Consider the following 16274-nt stretch of genomic DNA (forward strand, 5'->3'; position numbering starts at 1 on the left):
CACTATGAAAAACTTTCTTCAGAGATCATTATCTTTACAAAAAAGAGCAAAATCACCTCTGCATGATGGTCCTGGAAAATCATAAGAGATATTTTGGTTCCTTGGCCTGAGGCGTTTACTCATTCTGCAAGATAGCATACTCCACTCTCTAAACACAACAGTGAGGTAAAAAAGCCTACTGAGTGCAAACCCAAGAAATTCCTTTTATACAAAGGAATAATCTGTAGAGGAGATAAATGGGTCCTGGGATATTTTTGTTTTCCGCCATATCTGCAGATCTGGGGGACAAATTGTTAGCTAACTACCAGCAGACAGTCTGTCAATGACTTTCAAAGAACTGAAAAACAATTTTTATTTTTCATGACTGAAATTTTAATTTTGTAATTTAGAATTCAGAGAACATTCTCACATAAAAACATGAATTCTAAAATAGGGAAATTTTTATTTAATCTATTTAATGGACTTAGGTCAAATAGATGCTCATTCATGTATTTCAACATGTTTCATAGGAATTCTGATTCCACCATGAAACTCTACTAATACAATTTGGATAGTTCTCGAAGCCTGAGAACATAAAAAATGAAGACAATTAAACACTAAAGTTATTTTAATAAGAACATCACTGTTCCCAAAAGTTTGAAGTCAATTTTTTTCTTTTAAATTGGCAGAACTACTGTAAATACCTGAATTTCATAGATGTTGAACACCCTGAAAATCTCATTGGCTATAAAGGGCAAATGGGATGCTTGGTAGCTCTCAGAGTGTACTTACACTGTTAAAATTTCTTACTCTCCTCACAATTTGGTTAAATACAGAGAGATTCTATGAGCCTGATTCTCAGCTCCACTCAAGTACTCAGGAAGCCATCTTAACTGGCTTCCTAAATAGTCCCTTTAGGTGGGGGATGTTGCTTTTTGTGGCCTGAACAGTTAGCCAGCAGTTACCCAATATTCAGAATTTTATGGGTTGTTTCTGTTAGGAGGAGAAATTGATGAATACAAAAAATGTTTCTTTGATGCAATCCTCCTCCCAGAAACACTTCCATCAAACAATGCCCAGCAAAACCTTTCTTCCTCCATAGTTCAGTTTCTCACCAGCCTTGCATGAGACGTGTGTTGGGGGATGGCTCTTATTTTTTTCAGCTATCCTACTCCAAAAAGGCGCTTGACTGCTTCTTGCATTTATCCTGTATGAAGGGTGGCTGTCATGCACACCAGCTTCACAGATGACATAGCAGCTTTATGCCACCCACTAACCCCACTGCCTGGAGCAGAGGAATTCCTGCAAGAAAGGGGCAGAATATTATGTAAATTAAGTTGTCATGGATAAGAAGGAAGATTCTTTTATGGATTGAGAACTGGTTAAAAGACAGGGAACAAAGGGTAGGAATAAATGGTAAATTTTCAGAATGGAGAGGGGTAACTAGTGATGGGTCAGTCCTAGGACCAATCCTATTCAACTTATTCATAAATGATCTGGAGAAAGGGGTAAACAGTTAAGTGGCAAAGTTTTGCAGACGATACTAAACAGCTCAAGATAGTTAAGACCAAAGCAGACTGAACTTCAAAAAGATCTCACAAAACTAAGTGATTGGGCAACAAAATAGCAAATGAAATTTAATGTGGATAAATGTAAAGTAATGCACATTGGAAAGAATAGCCCCAATTATACATACAATATGATGGGGGCTAATTTAGCTTCAACTAATCAGGAAAGAGATCTTGGAGTCATCGTGGATAGTTTTCCGAAGACGTCCACGCAGTGTGCAGCGGCAGTCAAAAAAGAGGAAAGGATGTTACGAATCATTCAAAAAGTGATAGAGAATAAGATGGAGAATATCTTATTGCCCTTATATAAATCCATGGTATGCCCACATCTTGAATACTGTGTACAGATGTGGTCCCCACATCTCAAAAAAGATATACTGGCATTAGAAAAGGTTCAGAAAAGGGCAACTAAAATGATTAGAAGTTTTGAATCGGTCCCATATGAAGAGAGATTAAAGAGGCTAGGACTTTTCAGCTTGGAAAAGAGAAGACTAAGGGGAGATATGATAGAGGTATATAAAATCATAAGTGGTGTGAAGAAAGTGAATAAGGAAAAGTTATTTTCCCATAATATAAGAACTGGGGCCCACTAAATTAAATTAATGGACAGCAGGTTTTCTTCTTCACACAGCGCACAGTCAACCTGTGGAACTCTTTGCCTGAGGAGGTTGTGAAGGCTAGGACTATAAAAGGCTTTAAAAGAGAACTAGATAAATTAATGGAGGTTAAGTCCATTAAGGGCTATTAGCCAGCATGGGTAAGGAATGGTGTCCCTAGCCTCTGTTTGTCAGAGGGTGGAGATAGATGGCAAGAGAGAGATTACTTGATCATTACATGTTAGGTTCACTCCTTCTGGGGCACTTGGCATTGGCCACTGTCGGCAGACAGGCTACTGGGCTGGATGGACCTTTGGTCTGACCCAGTATAGCCATTCTTACGTTCTTATATCTCTACACCTCAGTGATCCTCAGCAGACAGAATGACCCTTTTGGTTGATAGACAGCTAAGTGTAACTTAAAGCACCACTGTGGCTCAGCTCTAAAGTTATACCAGGCAGAGGACCAGCCCTGGGATCAAGGGAAATACTTGGTGATTTAGAACTACCTTTATTTCCCGACCCACAACTATGCAGAGCATATCTTGCCTGTAGATGAGGATCTAGCCCTAGCTATCAGCAGATACCTTTTTCCAATTCCTCTATTATTTTTATTAAATAAAGATGTTAAGACCTTGGCACTTGCAGAGCTACCTAGTTGTGTCATCTCTGATATTTCTTTGCCACTTTCTAAACAGCATTTCTTTGCCACTTTCTAGTGTTTGAGAGCTGAGCAAGCAGTCCTTAAAGAAGTGTGGCCATAAAGTATGACCTTGAGATCCATAACCCCTTCCAAGTGTACTGTCAGCTTATGTTTAGTTAGCTAAGCTTTTCAAACTGTGACATTCCAAGTATCCTGCATTTTAAACAAGACTTCAAATTATCTTATTCTAAATTTGGACTTTATAGAAGTCCAACAATTTAAAGGAAACCATTCTATACCTCCACAGCTTCTCTCTCTTTTCTTATAAAGAAATCACAATTTAATTTTTCTATAGCTAAACACACCAATTCTAGGAAAAGATCAACACATTACCATTGTGGAATCAAAGCTGATGTGTAAAGTGAGGTACATGCAGACTCTTAGACCTGCTCACCTACACTTACTGATGTAAAAAGTAGTCTAAAGAGGGCTTCTCACATGTAGACGAGCCAAAAGAAAGGGTAAGTTACAATTAGTGATGGGGCTACTTTAAACTTACACCTTCCTGCTAGAAAGAAAAGCAACTACCTTCTATCTTCTTGTGAATTATACCAGCTAAGATTCCCTCACAGTCAGTCTCATTGGGCTGTATAAGTTACATGTTGACAATAAGCGTGAATCTAAGATTCACACTACAAGGTTAGGTCGAATTTAGCCATGTTAGGTCGATTTTATAATGAACACATCTACACAAGCAACTCCGTTCCATTGACCTAAAGGGCTCTTAAAATTGACTTCTGTACTCCTCCCCGGCGAGGGGAGTAGTGTTAAAATAGACCTTGCTAGGTTGAATTTGGGGTAGTGTGGATGCAAATCGATGTTATTGGCCTCCGGGAGCTATCCCAGAGCGCTCCAATGTGACCACCCTGGCCAGCACTTTCAACTCTGATGCACTAGTCAGGTACACAGGAAAAGCCCCAGGAACTTTTGAATTTCACTTCCTGTTTGGTCAGCGTGGCGAGCTCAGCAGCACAGGTAACCATGCAGTCCCCCCAGAATCGCAAATGAGCTCCAGCATGGAGCGAATGGGAGACACTGGATCTGATTACTGTATGGGGAGAAGAATTTGTGCAGACAGAACTCTGATCAAAAAGAAGAAACGCTAATATATATGCCAAAATCACCCAGGGCATGATGGACAGAGGCTACAACAGGGACACACAGCAGTGCCATGTGAAAGTCAAGGAGCTCAGGCAAACCTACCAAAAGACAAAGGAGGCAAACAATTGCTCTGGGTCAGAGCCCCATAAATGCTGCTTCCATGATCAGCTGCATGGCATTCTGGGGGGGGACCCTACCACTACCCCACCACTGTCCGTGGACACCTGCAAGGGGGGAAATCTCACGCAACAGGGAGGGAGTTTTGTGGATGAGGAAGAGGAGAAGGAGAACGCGCAGCAGGCAAGCGGTGAATCCGTTCTCCCCGGCAGCCAGGACCTTTTCATCACTCTGGAGCCAATACCCTTCCAAGGCAGGATCCCCGACCCTGAAGACGGAGAGTGTACATTTGTAACTACAGTACAGGGTTTAAAAGCAATAGTGTTTAATGTTTGATTTGCCCTAAAGACTTGGGATGCATTCGCGGCCAGTACAGCTACTGAAAAAGTCTGTTAACGTGTCTGGAGATGGAGCGGGAATCCTCCAGGGACATCTCCATGAAGCTCTCCTGGAGGTACTCTGAAAGCCTTTGCAGAAGGTTTCTGGGTAGGGCTGCCTTATTTCATCCTCCATGGTAGGACACTTTACCACGCCAAGCCAGTAGCAAGTAGTCTGGAATCACTGCAGCACAAAGCATGGCAGCGAATGGTCCTGGTTTTTGGTCACATTCAAGCAACATTCGGTCTTTATCTTTCTGTGTTAGCCTCAGGAGAGTGATATCTTTCATGGTCACCTGGTTGAAATAGGGGAATTTTTGTAAGGGAACAGTAAAAGGACCCTGTTCATGCTGGGCTGTTTGCGCTTGGCTAAAAGGGATCATCCCATAGCCATGTGGTGAGGGGAGGGGTGAAGGGATCATCCCAAATAGCCATGCGGATGGGGGGGGGGGTGTACTGCACATCCACCCGAAAATCGCAGCCCCTCCTTTTAAAATGGCAAACCCAACCAGCATTGCTTGCTATGGGAAAGGAGAATGCTGCAGTTTGAAAACATTCCCACGTTATGAAGGTGTTAGAAGCCAAACCCGCGTACCCTTTGGCTTACCATGGCTGCCTGGAAACTGAATTCTGTTGCCCAGCCGTGTGTGATGTGTCACCATACTGGCAGGCGCTCCATATAAAAGGCAAAATGCGACCTTGTACCTAAAGCACATGTGCTGCCTGCTGTGAATTGCATGATTCACTGTGAAAGAGTCTCCCTTTTGTTCTCAGAACTGTACCATCTTAAATTTTACTTTCCCTTTTAATCTCCCCCAGGTGTAAATGTTTCTATGCTCCCCCTATCATCTCCATCCCTACGGTTATCGCAGATTAGAAGGCGAAAAAAACCACACTCGCAAGGACATTTTTTCCAAGCCCATGCAGTCCTCCCGCACTGATAGGGCACAGCTGAATGCATGGAGGCATTCAGTGGCAGAGTCCAGGAAAGCATTAAGTGAATGGGATGAGAAGAGGCAGGATGCAATGCTAAGGCTAATGGGGGAGCAAACGGACATGCTCAGGCATCTGGTGGAGCAGCAGGAAAGCCAACAAGAGCACAGACTGCCACTGCATCCACTGTACAACCGCCTGCCCTCCTCCCCAAGTTCCATATCCTCCTCACCCAGATGCCCAAGAACGCCAGGGGGAGGCTCCAGGCACCCAGCCATTCCACTCCAGAGAATGGCCCAAGCAACAGAAGGTTACAAACAGTTTTGATTTGTAGTGTGGCTACAATAAGCAATGTGCGCTTGTCCTTCCCTCCTCCCCCACCCGACCTGGGCTACCTTATCAATTATCTCCCTTTTTTTAAAATTAATAAAGAATGCATGGTTTCAAAACAATAGCGACTTTATTTCCTTTGCCAGGTGTGAGGGAAGGGGAGAGGGTGGTTGGCTTACAGGGAATTAAAATCAACAAAAGGGAGCACGTTTGCATCAAGTAGAAACACACACTGTCACACCATAGCCTGGCCAGTCATGAAACTGTTTTTCAAAACCTCTCTGATGCCATAAACATCTTCCCCCTTACTCGCTCAGATATTATGGAGCAAACAGCAAGCAGCAATAACAATGGGAATATTGGTTGTGCTGAGGTCTAACTTAGTCTGCAAACAGTGCCAGCGAGCTTTTAAACCTCCAAAGGCACATTCTACCACCATTTTGCACTTGCTCAGCCTATAGTAGAACTGCTCCTTACTACTGTCCAGGCTGCCTATGTATGGCTTCATGAGCCATGGCATTAAGGGGTAGGCTGGGTCCCCAAGGATAACTATTGGCATTTCAATATCCCCAACAGTAATTTTCTGCTCTGGGAAGCAAGTCCCTTCTTGCAGCTGCTCAAACAGCCCAGAGTTCCTAAAGATGCGAGCGTCATGCACCTTTCCCAGCCATCCCACGTTGATGTTGGTGAAACATCCCTTGCGATCCACCAGTGCTTGCAACACCATTGAGAAGTACCCCTTGCAGTTTACATACTGGTTGGCAAGGTGGTCCGGTGCCAAGATATGGATATGCGTTCCATCTGTCAGCCCACCACAGCTAGGAAAACCCATGGCAGCAAAGCCATCCACTATGACCTGCACATTTCCCAGAGTCGCTACCCTTGATAGCAGAACATCAGCGATTGCATTGGCTACTTGAATCACTGCAGTCCTCATAGTAGATTTGCCCACTCCAAATTGATTCCCGACTGACCGGTAGCAGTCAGGCATTGCAAGTTTCCACAGGGCTATTGCCACTCGCTTCTCAATTGTCAGGGCAGCTCTCATCTTGGTATTCCTGCGCTTCAGGGCAGGGGAAAGCAACTCATAGAGTTCCAGGAAAGTGGCCTCAAGCATGCGAAAGTTTCGCAGCCACTGGGAATCATCCCATACCTGCAAGACTATGCGGACTCACAGGTCTGTGTTTGTTTGCCAGGCCCAGAATCGGCATTCCACTGTATCAACCAGCCCTACTGCCGCTATGATGTCCCAATTGCCACATCCCGTGCTTTCAGGAACGTCTGTGTCCACGTCCTCCTCGTGCTGCTGTCTCTTAGCTAGGTTCTGCACATACTGCAGTACAATGCACGAGGTGTTTACAATGCTCGCAACAGCAGCAGTGAGCTGAGCAGGCTCCATGCTTGCCATGCTATGGCATCTGCATGAGTAACCTAAGAAAAAAGGTGCAAAATGATTGTCTGCAGCTGCTTTCACGGGGGAGGGAGGAGAGACTGACGACATGTACCCAAAACTAACCGTGACAATGTTTTTGTCCCATCAGGCATTGGGAGCTTAACCCAGAATTCCAATGGGCAGCAGAGACTATGGGAAGAACTGTGGGATAGCTTCCGACAGTGCACCGCTCCATGATTCGATGCTAGCCATGGTAGTGAGGATGCACTTCGCCGACTTAATGTGCTTAGTGGGGACATACACAATTGACTGTATAAAATCAGTTTCTAAAAATTGACTTCTATAAAATCGACCTAATTTTGTAGTGTAGACATACCCTAAGAGAGCTAAGTAAGCCAAGGGAGCCACACAAAAACAATGAAAGGGTCAGAAGAAGACTCACCTTCAATTTGGCCTTAAGAGTCTAGGTGAGTCCTCACTGACCAGCAAGATTTGGGAACACTAGATCCAAAGCATTCAATTCTGTTTTTTAAGAGGTCTGAAGAACTCCTTCTTACTCTTTAGTGACTCCCTTGGCTAACTGAAGAGCAATATTTACGGATCCTAGTTTTCCGTGATATAAAAAAACCAAAATGCTCTGATTAAAAAAAAAAAAAAAACAAAAATCTGTGTTTTGCATGATTAAAATTAAACACTGAACTTTAGTTGCCCTACCCACTATATATATATAGGGATCGGTTGAATACAATGTCTTATTGATATATTTACAGTTTTCAAGCAAGTTCAAAGTCTACCAGTGCCATCAATCATTTTAATAAAATTTATAGAATTGCAATGTGTATATCTTACATCTACCAAATACTTCTATGTCTGTTCTCTATTTTCAGAAAATTGTTTTTTTTTAAATGCACAAAAATGCTGGAGTGATCTAGTCACAGTATATTGTTTCTTTACCGTTGTCAATGGCCCTACCGTTTCAGCCTCTGGTTTTCATTTCTTTTCATTCAGTTTGTTTACCGCTTTCCATATGTTCCACAACTGTTTGCTTTCTAATGTAATTTACAGCACTGCTGCATACACTACAGAACAGCACATTAACATCAACATGAAATTTGCCCTTGCCAAACTCAATGACACTGTCTTCAGGGATGATTTTTAAAGTTTCTGGTATATTTTCATAACTTACATTTGGCAACCTAAGTGAAATTTGAGATGCATTAAAACACTAAGCTGTATATATCAGAAGCAGTTTATTATACGTTTCGCTATGTAAATTTAAAGCACATTTAAAAATCAACCACAAGAGGGGGAGGTTGCGTGCATTAAATAAGGGACATTGGTACTTTTAGTAAAATTTAGTTAATACATGTTTTTATTTTTTCACAAAATGTAAAAACTAAAGATTCTCTGTAAAGACGCAAAAAGAAAAGGAGTACTTGTGGCACCTTAGAGACTAACAAATTTATTAGAGCATAAGCTTTCGTGAGCTACAGCTCACTTCATCGGATGCATTTGGTGGAAAAAACAGAGGAGAGATTTATATACACACACACAGAGAACATGAAACAATGGGTTTATCATACACACTGTAAGGAGAGTGATCACTTAAGATAAGCCATCACCAACAGCAGGGGGGGGAAGGAGGAAAACCTTTCATGGTGACAAGCAGGTAGGCTAATTCCAGCAGTTAACAAGAATATCAGAGGAACGGTGGGGGGTGGGGTGGGAGGGAGAAATACCATGGGGAAATAGTTTTACTTTGTGTAATGACTCATCCATTCCCAGTCTCTATTCAAGCCTAAGTTAATTGTATCCAGTTTGCAAATTAATTCCAATTCAGCAGTCTCTCGTTGGAGTCTGTTTTTGAAGCTTTTTTGTTGAAGTATAGCCACTCTTAGGTCTGTGATCGAGTGACCAGAGAGATTGAAGTGTTCTCCAACTGGTTTTTGAATGTTATAATTCTTGACGTCTGATTTGTGTCCATTCATTCTTTTACGTAGAGACTGTCCAGTTTGGCCAATGTACATGGCAGAGGGGCATTGCTGGCACATGATGGCATATATCACATTGGTAGATGCGCAGGTGAACGAGCCTCTGATAGTGTGGCTGATGTGATTAGGCCCTATGATGGTATCCCCTGAATAGATATGTGGACAGAGTTGGCAACGGGCTTTGTTGTAAGGATAGGTTCCTGGGTTAGTGGTTCTGTTGTGTGGTGTGTGGTTGCTGGTGAGTATTTGCTTCAGATTGGGGGGCTGTCTGTAAGCAAGGACTGGTCTGTCTCCCAAGATCTGAGAGAGCGATGGCTCGTCCTTCAGGATAGGTTGTAGATCCTTGATGATGCGTTGGAGGGGTTTTAGTTGGGGGCTGAAGGTGATGGCTAGTGGCGTTCTGTTGTTTTCTTTGTTGGGCCTGTCCTGTAGTAGGTGACTTCTGGGTACTCTTCTGGCTCTGTCAATCTGTTTCTTCACTTCAGCAGGTGGGTACTGTAGTTGTAGGAATGCATGATAGAGATCTTGTAGGTGTTTGTCTCTGTCTGAGGGGTTGGAGCAAATGCGGTTATATCGTAGCGCTTGGCTGTAGACAATGGATCGAGTGGTATGATCTGGATGAAAGCTAGAGGCATGTAGGTAGGAATAGCGGTCAGTAGGTTTCCGATATAGGGTGGTGTTTATGTGACCATTCCTCCTTCCCCCCCCTGCTGTTGGTGATGGCTTATCTTAAGTGATCACTCTCCTTACAGTGTGTATGATAAACCCATTGTTTCATGTTCTCTGTGTGTGTGTATATAAATCTCTCCTCTGTTTTTTCCACCAAATGCATCCGATGAAGTGAGCTGTAGCTCACGAAAGCTTATGCTCTAATAAATTTGTTAGTCTCTAAGGTGCCACAAGTACTCCTTTTCTTTTTGCGAATACAGACTAACACGGCTGCTACTCTGAAATCTGTAAAGACGCAAATTCTGCATTCTTCTGTGGCAAATGGATTTCTAGGATCCCCAGACATAAGACTGATCAAGCTATGGGACCTTGAGATAGAGGGCAGGAAAGTGGAATTAACGGTTCTACTAAAAGAAAAGGAGTATTTGTGGCACCTTAGAGACTAACAAAATTTAAATCCTTTTCTTTTTGCAGATACAGACTAACATGGCTGCTACTCTGAAACAGTTCTACTAAGAAAAGGAGTACTTGTGGCACCTTAGAGACTAACAAATTTATTAGAGCATACGCTTTTAGACTAACACGGCTGCTACTCTGAAAAAAGTTCTACTAAGAAATTTTACAAAAAGAAATCCCTCCAAGCTCTTCCCAAAACACACTAAACATGTGGATGTGGTATATATTTAAGAATAAGACCTCATCTACACATGAAAGTTAATATGGAATAAGGTAGGGTGTGAATCAGCTATTCCTGATTAACTCCAACTGTAGATGTTCTTATTCTGGAATGAGAGTGCTTTATCTACTTTGTGGATTAAGCTAATTCAGAATAAAGCACTTTATTCTAGAATAAGAGCATCCACAGATACAGTTGATCAGGAATACCTATTCTGGAAGACTTTCCATGTAGACAAGCCTTAAATTATCATTACTTGGATCTGCAAGAAGGCAGCAAATATCCTGAAAGGAATTTCTGTGACCCGCAGAAGATGCATCGCAAAGTACTGTGTCTATGGTACATGAGCTTTATGTATACACAGTCTGACAAACATAAGAAGTAATAGCTACCTATGTTTTTATGTCACTGCTAATCTGATAATGGAGTCTTGCAAAGCTCAATATGTACATTATTAGCTCTTAATCTTTATGCATCGAACAGTGTTTGTCTCATCCTTCCCACAACATCACAGACCTAACTTCTGGTATAACAAGACCTACTAAGAGCGCACAAGTCAATAGTTATTCAAATGATCTAGATGCAGATGATCTTTTGTTGGCTCGATATTTTTTGTTGTTTGATCTACCTCGAAACTGGAATTGTTAATACAAAGATGAACTAAAGGTTGTCTAGTTTCAGAGTAGCAGCCGTGTTAGTCTGTATTCACAAAAAGAAAAGGAGTACTTGTGGCACCTTAGAGACTAACAAATTTATTAGAGCATAAGCTTTCGTGAGCTACAGCTCACTTAAGTGAGCTGTACTCACGAAAGCTTATGCTCTAATAAATTTGTTAGTCTCTAAGGTGCCACAAGTACTCCTTTTCTTTTTAAAGGTTGTCTAGTTTCACTGAAGGCTCTCTAAGCAATTCTAGCTCCTTTGCGGAAGAGAAGGTAAGTGAGAAAGTCTTTTATTGGACCAACGTCTGTGGGTCCAATCACCTCACCCACCTTGTCTCTACTATTCTGGGACCAACACAGCTACAACACCGCAAATCGAGGCTCTGTTGTTCTCCCAGGCTGACCTCTCAAAAGGAAGCTAACTGCACCTTCTCTGAGGACAGAAGTCTGCAGGGATTTGGTCTATCCTGACTAAGGACCCTGCATTCCCCACACAGGGGTTATTCCCACACATGGAAGTGTAACCACTTTGAACTCAGAATTTCTTCATCATCCTCTGTGTGCGTGGTGGGGAGGGGGGGGGAGGCTTACTCCCAATACAAAAGATTGAGTCTCAGGGGTTCCACTGGAGACAGATCAGCTACACTAAGGACCTGTGCCTCCACATACTCCACCAAAGTATTAATAGATTAGCCACAAACAAAATCAAGATAGACTTTTCCTTTAATTCATATGTGTTTTTGCTAAAGCTTTGACTGATTAAAAGTGAAACAACATTTAAAATTAATGTATTTTTCAAAATTTATGCTACTAGATACCTTTTTGCATTTTTCTCAGCTTGGCCAGTGAAAATAAACAGGTCCAGTTCCCATTTGTTTATAGTCACTTTCATTTCCTTATGCACCATCAGGTTGCTGATGTATTGCAGAATATGTACATTTCTTTTAAATGGTGCATTTAATTCTTTTAAAAATCATTATATTTTCTGATAATAATCACCTGCAATGCCCATTCTCTCCAATGAGAGATGAGGGAGCTCTGAATCTGAGTGATATTTTTACATGTAAATGGACGCATTCATTATCTTACCTGAGAGTCAAGTTACATGCGATGTGAGATCAGAACTGTAATCATACAGAAGGGCTTCCTTCCAGGACCTGAAAGTCATGTATTCATAGCCCTTCAATTGCAGAGTCACTGCTGAGTAGCTGGCACTTTGTCTGTATCACTGTTCACAGGACAAAGAGTTTGGCATCCTTTTATGTATTCCTTTCTAGAAAATAAAGAGAACAGGATAAGAGGGTTGAAAGACTTATTTTTTCTTGTACATTTTGGCTGTTTTCTAAATAAAACAAACAAATTTCTGTTTCTTTCAGGGTGTGACTCGGTGCGCTATTGAGCGCCTCATAGAATCAGGGACCCACGGAGGTCTCAATCCTACTATACTGAAATCAATGGTAATCCTTCCATTACTCCAGTGGAACTCTTAGATGGTCATATTTTCCCATTCTTCTACCCTCTTCACCACAAAGTTGTTATACATGTCCATTTTGTAAGGGTTAAAAGTGAGAAATATCTATTACTATCCATGTAGTGTCAGTACATTTTGTGGTTTGTGTTTTTTAAATGCTGCACTAAATACTCTAAAGCACTCCCTTCTGCACCCCATCTCATGTGACTGATTAATTTAATACTAAGAAATTGAAATATACATAACAGGCAGTGAAAAATGAAAATCTCTAATAAATGTAAACAATTATTTATTTCATCCAATAAAAGGTCTCAAGAAAGAAGTGGTCTGCCTCAGTTCAAGATTTTAAAGATCGTTACCATAATTAAATAAGGCAAAACAGATTTGCTGTAGCACACAGGAAAATGTGAGAAGACAGTAGAACAACATTCCAAGACTAACCTGAAACCCAGGGGGCTCACATCTAGTAATTAAATATATTGCCAATAAGCCATAAGTGTTCACTGCATGAGCAAGGGAAATATGATTGTAAGCACACCCTGTCATCGTCTGGTGTTCATAATGCGTTATCCCAAGAGAAACAAGTGCATCTGTTCTATATTAATATTAGGTGATTTTTCAGTAGTTTGAAAGATATTTAAGCAAGTATTATACATACAAACAGTGTTATAGTAATATAGCCAAACCACAAAAAGATTAAGGAGCTATATAGTTTTAAAAAAAGGTTTCAAGGCACATTTTTATGGAGCCATTATCTGGGGGTGTGTGAAAAAAGAGGGCACACAGAGTGCATCTTAATTCCCACATCCCCTGCACATGCATGCAGCCATTCTTCGCTTTAAACAGCAGCAAGCGCAAAGGAGGTGGGATGGATAACCTGTCCACAAAGTGCTCCACAGCTCTAAAGGCATGCGGTCTGCCAGGTAGGGTTCCCAACCCTACATATGCATATTGTAGTTGGGAGTATTGTTCTTTTCCGGAAAAGCCAAGTGATTCCTTACCTCGGCAGAGAGGTCCAGGAACTCACCATGCTGCTGGCAATACTTACTCATCCCCAATGCAAATACATTCAAAACTAGTAAAGACTAGATTTTCATAATGTGTATTTGGAGGCATACATATGCCTATCAGTGTATACATATTTACTCTATATATGTGGACAGTGAAAAAGAATACTATGATGATATGCAGCACAGAAGTAAATAAATAAAACGTTGAGCTTTCCTGGCAGTCACTGGCCCTGAAATCTATCTTCCTTGTCAATCCCTTATTGCAATTTGCTTATGCCATGGGCCCTGCCCTAATTTTTGCCAATGTTCACTTCCTTCAGGCCAACATTAAAAAAAACCACAGCATTCTACATAGAAACTGCTCTGCTTTGGTAACAATTTACACCCACAGACTGACTGGTGGTCAACTCATTGAATATTTAAGGACAGTTAGCTAAGAGGCCTTGTGCTTTGATCATACCCTCCTTTTGACACTTTCTGGTCTTTGTCTTATAACAAGATACTTTACAAAGAAGATCGAAACAAATCCATGTGCCAGCAACTTTTAATTATGAGCAAGATATCTCATTATCTGTGGTCTACCGGCCCTTTTCTGATTGCAGTGGGGTCTGACATGGGAGGAATCTTTTGTTCCTGGCTGCTAGGTTATTTATATACTTTTCCATGTGATTCACCACATACCTGAGCTCCTCCTAAACATGAATGAAGTTATCCATACAACACTCCTCTAAAGCAGGAAACTCTTTTTTTATCCCCATTTTACAGATGGGAAAGTAAGGCACAGACAGACTGACTTGCCCAAAGCTACCCCTTACTCGCTATAGCAGAGTTGAAAACAGAATCCAGAGTTCCTAAGTCCCAGTCCAGTACCTTAGCCACAAAACCTCTGCAGACCTGCCTCTCCTCCGGATACGCTGAAGTCTCCAACTCCTACCTACAAGTCTGGGCTCAACTAAACCTGCTCGGTAGGTGCACACCCAGACTATCGCAAGGGATGGGAAATGTTCAAGGTGACAATCAGTGCTACAGAGATGCTCGGAGGTGTGCCGGGGCAGGTGAACTGTACAGCAGCGCGGAATCCAGGCAGAGCCATGGCAAACCATTTAGGAAAATGAACCCTCTTTTACTAGCGGGTGAAGCGTAGGCAGACACATTAAGTAATTTACCCGGCAGAGTTTCCTTCATGAACATGCAAACGTCCCTGCTAGCCAGGGTTAGTTTCTGTGGCAGCACAGCTCTCAGATCTCTCCCAGCTCCAAGCCGGGTGACCACTTCAGAAGAACTTTTCCTTCTGCGTTGTCCTAAAACGTGAACCGTTTTCGCAGCTGCCTTCCAGGCGAGCTCGTGTTTCCAGCCGCACCGTCCGTACTCCTGGGGGCCCGCGGGTGCAGGTAACGCTCCTTCCCCACCGCAGCCGCCTGCAGCGGGGCCCGCTTCGCCGCCCTCTCGCTTCTTTCCGCCTTCCCCATCGGTTCCGTCCGGACCAGCAGCGGGTGTCAGAGGGTCCCGGCTGGGGCCCGCTCAACGCCCCTGTCACGGCCCCAGGCGGGCGCCCCGCAGCCTCAGCCCCTCCCCAGAACTTCCTAGGACAGGGGGCAACCGATGCACCCGGCTTCCCCCGCCGCCTCCATCCCTGTGCCCTCCCCACGGAGCAGCCGCCCCTGCCCCCTGCCCCTGCCCGTCTCCCGTTTCCATTCCGGCGGCTGCGCGGTCACCCCGCACCGGCGCGGGGCGGGGCCTGAGGAGCGGCGCTGCCGGGCCCCGATTGGCGGAGCCGCTTGACAACCGCAGTCAGGGCGGCGGAGCAGCCAGAAGCGGAGCCGTAGGGTCGGGGCAGACGCCGAACTGGACCCCCTTATTCCTGGGCCAGGGACCCGCCGCCATTTTGCGTCCCTCCCATCCGCTCCGTGCGTATCTGTGCGTCCGGGCCCCCCGGACCCCCCTCAGGTGGGTCCCCGGTGGCGTCGTGGGGAGCAGCCTCGGGCTGTCTGGGGAGAGTCCCGGCCTGCTGGGGACCCCTTCCTGCGGGGGCCAGGCTGGCACCTCCCGAGATGGGGTGATGGAAGGCAACGGGCGAGGAGAGTGTCTGGGAGGGAGCAGACCGTGGAGGGGTGGGAGGAGGGGAGCGGGAGCTGGGGTGGGGTGGCGGCGGGCCTGTCAGAGAAGGGGTGGGGGGTAGAAGAGAGTCTGGGGGGGGTGACAGCGGGAGCTCTGGAGGGGGGAAGCCCCAGGGGATGACAGGACCCCCTGTCATGGGGAGGAGGGGAGGAGGTCTCCTGCTAGACAGTGGAGCGGAGGGTGGTGCTGAAGGGACCAGGCGAGACAACAGCCTGGCTGCTTTGATGCTGGTTTGGCGAAAGCCCATTCATCTTGGCATTCTCTCCTCCCCCGCCCCAGACCCCGGTATCCTCCAGCCTAAATGTGGCGCGTGTTCCTCTTCTGTGGCCTGCAGCCCCGGTTCATTTCCCCCGTGAATAGCGAGGGGACAGTGTGGTTCTAGCCTGATTCCTCTGTTGTGATCCTGGCATCTAAGTACTGATTTCCCTTTGTTGTAACGTCACAGGGCAAGTCTCCTATAGTTAGGTGCCTTGGACATAAAAATGTGTCGACTCTTAGCATACTTGTGTTTACATAAACGAGAGGCTGTTTCTTTTTTGCCTTTATTGCTGACAAATGGGATGTATAAATATGGTGCATTAAAC

At 44.0% G+C, this 16274-nt stretch overlaps 1 protein-coding gene and 1 long non-coding RNA gene across 5 annotated transcripts in view; one reads left to right on the top strand and one right to left on the bottom strand.

The window, feature by feature from the left end:
* Positions 1 to 7425: 7425 nt before the first annotated feature.
* Positions 7426 to 15244, bottom strand: LOC122455608. The gene is made up of 3 exons (XR_006273922.1): positions 14739 to 15244; positions 12181 to 12364; positions 7426 to 7733 (listed from the first exon to the last, which is right to left on the bottom strand). It is a non-coding gene; the product is annotated as an uncharacterized LOC122455608 (long non-coding RNA).
* Positions 15148 to 16274, top strand: part of WDR47 (WD repeat domain 47) — a 43247-nt gene continuing 42120 nt past the window's right edge. Inside the window, exon 1 of one of the 4 annotated variants that reach the window (XM_038414217.2) lies at positions 15148 to 15519. The gene's annotated coding sequence lies outside the window, so the exon portion shown is untranslated. The remainder of the gene's footprint in view (positions 15520 to 16274) is intronic. The other 3 variants (XM_038414219.2, XM_038414214.2, XM_038414215.2) reach the window with 3 other exon arrangements.

This window comes from Dermochelys coriacea, chromosome 8, assembly GCF_009764565.3.
Source record: "Dermochelys coriacea isolate rDerCor1 chromosome 8, rDerCor1.pri.v4, whole genome shotgun sequence".
In the NCBI taxonomy this organism is placed as follows: domain Eukaryota; kingdom Metazoa; phylum Chordata; order Testudines; family Dermochelyidae; genus Dermochelys; species Dermochelys coriacea.